This window comes from Limulus polyphemus, unplaced genomic scaffold (assembly GCF_000517525.1).
Source record: "Limulus polyphemus unplaced genomic scaffold, Limulus_polyphemus-2.1.2 Scaffold2306, whole genome shotgun sequence".
Taxonomy (NCBI): domain Eukaryota; kingdom Metazoa; phylum Arthropoda; class Merostomata; order Xiphosura; family Limulidae; genus Limulus; species Limulus polyphemus.
Window position 1 is genome coordinate 181,623 of NW_013667916.1, and position 6,524 is coordinate 188,146.

Here is a 6,524-nt window from a genome sequence, read left to right on the forward strand (position 1 = left end):
AAATTCTATATCTTCAAACTAATACACTGCAGAGGTTAAGAAAATTCTATATCTTCAAACTAATACACTGCAGAGGTTAAGAAAATTCTATATCTTCAAACTAATACACTGCAGAGGTTCAAAATATTTTACTAAAACCATTTTGTAGCTTCACTACTTCGTTATAGACCATGTTATCACGTCCTGCCATGCTTTATATGTCAGCCTTGTTATCTTCACCATAAGTACAAGTGATATCCCCATCTTAAAAATTCTAAATTACCTATCTGAACCCAACTTTATGATATAAGTTTATGAATATTTTGCGTCCAAAATAGCTGTTACACACCATTCCCAAAAGCGGTAAATTTTTGGTGGCATTATACAACCTACGAAACGCCCAAGAATTCCAACATGTAATTCTGATACATTCTGTTCCTCTTTGACTTTATATTGGCTATGTTTGTCACGTGGCTTGCTGATTTACATATTCAAAATCGTTTTAATATAAAAAACTCAGTCCCTCTGTGTAAGATTCTCAAAACATCGAACACAATAGTTGTAAATATATTAAACTTTGTGCTACAATTTAATTGTTTGTTTACGGCGGCTGGTATAAAAGAAAAGCAAACCTATGTGTTAAGTGAATGTGTTAATAATTGAAAAACGTTCTGAAATATCAACATTCTAAAGGCTACAAACAACATAATCTCGTAGTAATTAAACGTATCAAATAGCAACCCGATCTACTCTGATGTTTGAGTTATCCTTGTTTGTTATGAATTTCGCGCAAAGCTACACTAGGGCTATCTGCGCTAGCCGTCCCTCATTTAGCAGTGTAAGATTAGAGGGAAGGCAGCTATTCATCACCACCTACCGTCAACTCTTGGGTTACTCTTTTACCAACGAATAGTGAGATTGACCGTCACTTTATAACGCCCTCACGGCTGAAAGGGCGAGCATGTTTGGTGTGACGGGGATTTGAACCCGCGACCCACAGATTGCGATTCGAGCACCCTAACCACCTGGCCATGCCGAGCCGTTGAGTTATGCAACGTGCGCAATGAGCAGATCAACCTCATTAGGCTGAATGTAAGTGATTAAATGCTTCGTGAGCTTGAAAAATCTTCGCGTTTCCTTTATTAGTCACCAAATAACACTCTAGTCATGACTGGGAGATAATTGTGTTTTTATTTGTTCACCACAGACCAAAGATTTGTATGAGACTGTTTTTACCACTAAACCTATACTAGAAAAACAATCGATATCTAAACTGTGTGTTTGACGTCGATGCGCGAAATGCCTATTTGCGATGAATTGTGAGTTTAATATTCCTTGTGTTAAACGTCTTCAGTCGTGTGTGTGTGTGTGCGGACAGTGATTGATCTGGCAAACCTGAAATGTGAACGTTGTTAGCTAAGGCCATCACACTGTTCTTGAAATTTCCTATGAAAATTGGAAAGATAAACAGTTGTTAAGAAAACATCATGACAATTTATGCTTTGTATATAGTAAAAGTGTCAGTAGCTGTATCTGTCCAAGGGTTACAAACATTATGTTAAATAACTTGCTTGGACGAACGTTATTCATATGCAACTTGTGAAACACAACCAAAATTTGTCCATGTAGGAATTGACTTTTTATTTTGTTATGTTCGTATTTGTACAAATGAAAACATAAATCATTGTGCTTCTGTGAGTGTTTTCAGACAGAGTAGGGAGATGACGGGTTGTATAACGTAAATATGTTTGCTTAGCACAACACATTAGTAATGCAAACAAATTAATATTTCAAATCGTGTTTCTTTGTTTGTAGTTAAGCACAAAGCTACACAATGAGCTATCTGTCCTCTGCCCACCACGGGTATCAAAACCCGGTTTCTAGCGTTGTAAGTCCGCAGACATACTTCTATGCCACTGGGGGGCAATATCTCAAATGTAAATTCATCATATTATGTTTCCCTCATTTTAAAATAATGTCTAAACGAGCTAAACCTTTAACAACATATTATAAATACAAATACCAAGACATACTGTAAATCAGTGCGGTCCAACCTTTTACCCATGGTAGGCTGGACTGTAGACAATGGGAGGATTGGAGGGACAATACTTGTTACTAATGTGACTTACGAAACGTGTTTTTCGTATCAAAATTTTCTGTGAGTAAACATTTTGGTAATGCATAAACTTTAACACGTGGTTAAGTAATGCGTGAGCAGGCCTGATAAAGTCACCCATAAGGCGGATACGACCCATCAGTTGTACTACACAGTTATGGAAAGTTCAGTAAAGTTGGACTGATTTTCTGATAGGCTAATTTCGAGAAGTATGATCATTTTATTTACATTCATTGGGCTTAGTGTCGGAAACGAAGAGCTATGTCTCTTAGGAAATCACAAATAATAAGTCACAGCGTATTTGTGTTCTTTTGTACGAAAACAAGTTTACATAATGCGCGTGTTAAACATGAATATTTATTTTGTTCCTTTGAATGTTCACACAAAATGACAAAAAGACCATCTGACATCTGCCGCTTTTAATTTTGCCAACTATTGGGTTACTTTAGCCTGACCGAATATTGGCGTTTTACATCACTGTTATAGCGCACCTATGGCTCCATATGCGAAGCAGGTTTTTGAAGCAACCAGTGATCACGTTAACTATTAAGCCACGCATGGCACGTTGAGCATGTTGTATCGACTTCAGACTTTATGTTCCCGCTGAGAGCTTATTTTTACGTGCTTCTTTCTCTAGTCTACCAATTCAAAATTAGGGACGGCTCTGCACAAACAGCTCTTTGGTTTGCGTGAAACAAACAAACAATCTGTCATGTAAGCAACATTTTAGATGTATGGCAAAGCTATTAAGACTATTTGCCGCCGTCCCCTACTGACCAAAAGAAAAACAGATAGTCAATAACAAACTACCATCCACATTAAGGGATTGATTGTCACTGTTATAACGTACCCATAGCTTAAAGTGCAGGAATATTTTGTGGTATTGCACGGATTCGAATCCGAAATCAGAAATAACCAGAGAGCCAAGCCACGCCCTTGAACATAATAATGTATTATTTTACATTATTCTTACTACAGGATCTGTTAAACATATCGAGATCAAAATTATGATCATTAATAAATATTTATTGTAAACTACTACTAACTATCTATAAATATATGAAGCCAAGTTCATAAAGTTAATTATTAAAAAAACAGTACGCACACGAATATTGTTTTAATGTTTTTTGTTGTTTTTTTTTTTTTTTTTGTCTTCGCAGATCTGTTCAAATATTCTCACATTTTCATAGCTTTTAATATAACCACATTGAATTTGAGATTTTATATAGATAAATACACACTTTAGGGTCGCTCTTCAAACAGTTTCTTACAAAAAACCAAATGAATAAGTCAGATATCGTTTTATTGGAAGAGCAAATAACGAGTAAAGCGATTACGTAAATGGTGAAAAGTACATTTAGTTCACTTTTGGTCAGCGATTTTGCTAAGTGAAGAAAAACATGAAATGTCTTGTAAATGAAAACTCACGTTTGATTCAAAGTGTTAAAATGCATCATGACAGATATTTCGGAGTCAATATCAGTGTTTAAATCAGCAAGTCATGAGAAAAACATAGATGATATATAGTTACTGTGGAACTGAATGTATCGGAACTACATATTGGAGTCGTTTGGCGTTTCGTAGGTTTTCTTCTTTGTGTCGTCGTAGAACGATAATCTATTAAAATTAACCGGTCTGCAAGCTGTTTTATATATATTAATCACAAAACTTTGGAATTTACAAAAGCTTAGAACTATGACAAGGTTGAATGACATTGTAAAGTACATGCCCATCTACCTCTCTATACGTATATTATGGTTTAATGTTCCAATTTTCAAAGCTTTTTGCACTCGAGTTTATTCTGAATTTGTACTTGTTTAATATAATACATCATACATTACTAATTCATCATCTCGCGATCAAATACATACGCAACTAAAAATGGCATAACTTCATTTTTTTATTCGCTGCGTGGGCACTTCTCTTTTCTCTTCAAATGAAAATTATGAATCTATTTATAGGTAAAAATATAATATACAATATATATTACTATTATTTCGGTTATTACAGTATTGCTAACAATGTTTAAACACTTTTCACATAACAAGTGGATATGTATATCATTGACATGCACTTAGATTTTAATACTTCTAATAAATGATGAGCAGAATAGGCTTAACTCACCTGAAAATACAGCGAGCGTTACCACTAATGAGTCCGTGTTTTAAAAACACAAATATAAAATGACAGTTTAGTATTGAAGAAAAAAATATCGAACTTCAAGAGAAGGATGAAATTGTGTAAGTAATTAAGCTAATTAATTCCTTACTAATTAAAATTGTTGCACTTTAAATGAACGAAATAGTTCCAGCAAAATATACTTATCAGTCTGTACACATCACTGGTTTAACTCCAGACGCACGTTCTGCAAACAACCAACAACTTTAAAACAAAGAAAGCTCGTCAACAACGGTTAAAACGCAGTGTTTCAAGGAACTAATATACATGACCAATCCTTGGCGTCGTTTAGGAATTCTGTAGAGCTTTAAACAATCACCTAACACAACCAGCCAACTGCGCACTAAATGCGCCTGTTGGTTTGATGGTAAGATTTCTTCGGATACCTGAGATCTTTTGTAAATAATTCTCCGGTTGAAGTGATCATTTTATTCGGTCTTGACCTTTTTTTGTAAATAACTTTTTCTCCTATTATGATACACAATCATGAGAAATGATAAAAAAAAGTATCTTTGTTTCATTAACTACAAACAATCACCAGCAAATGTTGCCAAAAACATTACCAAAGTACAAAGTTCGTTAATTTTCTACACTGAATAAAAATACTTTCCTGGCGAGAAACAGATCAACTACATACACCAGAATAGGAATGAGCAAAGAACATTATGGCTAGTGCAGACGATTACAGTTAGTCGTCGGAATTGAAAGGCCAAGTATCTCCAGCAGCTGGTCTGGCATTTTGCCAAAACAGAGTGAAAAAAAAAGTCTAAAGTCTTTTCGGTGTAGTATTTTTGGAAATTCTTTGATTTTAATCTCTATAACTTCCCTATTTTCTTCTACCAATCAATTAATTTCCAGTTTCATAATTTCAATCTTTCTTAATAGTCAGTACAAACGAAGTTAAAGAACGTTTTTTTAATGATGATTTATTCTTTTAAGTCAATTTATGATGAAAATATATTGCCACGATGGGTCGGCGGAAAGTTTACGCCTTTACAACACAAAAGTTCGGCGATCAATTTCCTGCGGTGAACAGATAGTAAGTATAATAATGGCTGGAGACGGCTTGAATGGGTAATGAAGAAAAACTTTAATATAACAGCAAATGTACAACGTTTCGACAAGGTTTTGTCATCATCAGGTTTTTTCTTCATTACCCATTCAAGCCGTCTCCAGCCATTATTAGTCTCAAAGTGGGTTCCTCGTCATCGAAGATAGTAAGTATATAACCGATTGTGTAGCTTCGCATTAAGAAAACAACAACCACTTAGAAAAATAACTGTGTTACTCAAATTTTTACACTAATTGTTAAAGATACAACTTTGTAGCTAGGTCTTCTAAATTATGTGTCTAATTAATATAAACATTTTCAATGCATCAAAATAATATAATTTTATTAACGATAAACATCACTTATAACTATTTTAAGAAATGTGCGCGGTTTAACGGCATAAGCATCATTTTCTAATAATTAAAGCTAAAAATTGTTAACGCAATTAGAAAATAAAGGTTACCACTATTTTGATTCCACATCATACTTATTTCAATATTTTGTGTAACTCAAATAGCCCCTTTCTTCGAACGTGGCTCAGTACTTAATGTGCCGAACTATAGATCTTCGGGTCTTTCGTTTGCTTCTCGTTACGAAAACTAAATAAATAAAATGAAATAATAAAAGAAAAAGTGCTCCGCACTTTGTGGCAGTGAGTGCCTTATACGAGTGACGGTTAAATCCCATTATTTGGTCGGACAACAGTAGTCCAAAACTTGTCAAGGAGTGCTATTGACTAGTTGCCTACACTCTAGTCGATCAGCTCAAAACGAGGAACGGCTAGCGCATATAGTTCTCTGCACCAATATTCGAAAACAAACACACTATTTTTTGAGTTAGAAGAATAAGAAAGAATAATTACGCAAAACGACTTATCTATTCAAGCCCCCCAGTGGCACAGCGGCAAGTCTGCGGACTTACAACGTTAGAATCCGGGTTTCGATACCCGTGGTGGGCAGAGCACAGATAGCCCATTGTGAAGCTTTGTGCTTAATTACAAACAAAAAACAAACAATTATCTATTCAAGAAATTATATAAATCCAGACTTGTTATCCTTTATCTGAAACTCAAAACCATTCAATTATTGTTATTTAGGAAATTATATCTAAAGACTTATTTTCTGTTATCAATACATACAATCTAGAAGATTTAGTTAGTTAGTTTTGAATTTCGCGCAAAGCTACACGCGGGCTACCTGT

The 6,524-nt window shown here is 34.7% G+C and overlaps 1 protein-coding gene across 3 annotated transcripts in view; it reads right to left on the reverse strand.

Annotated features, from left to right (window-relative positions):
- LOC106466573 (calcium-binding protein E63-1-like) overlaps positions 1-4,822 on the reverse strand; it is a 49,534-nt gene extending 44,712 nt beyond the window's left edge. For all 3 annotated transcript variants that reach the window (XR_002612242.1, XR_002612241.1, XM_013926866.2), the window contains exon 1: positions 4,220-4,822. The gene's annotated coding sequence lies outside the window, so the exon portion shown is untranslated. The remainder of the gene's footprint in view (positions 1-4,219) is intronic.
- Positions 4,823-6,524: the final 1,702 nt, after the last annotated feature.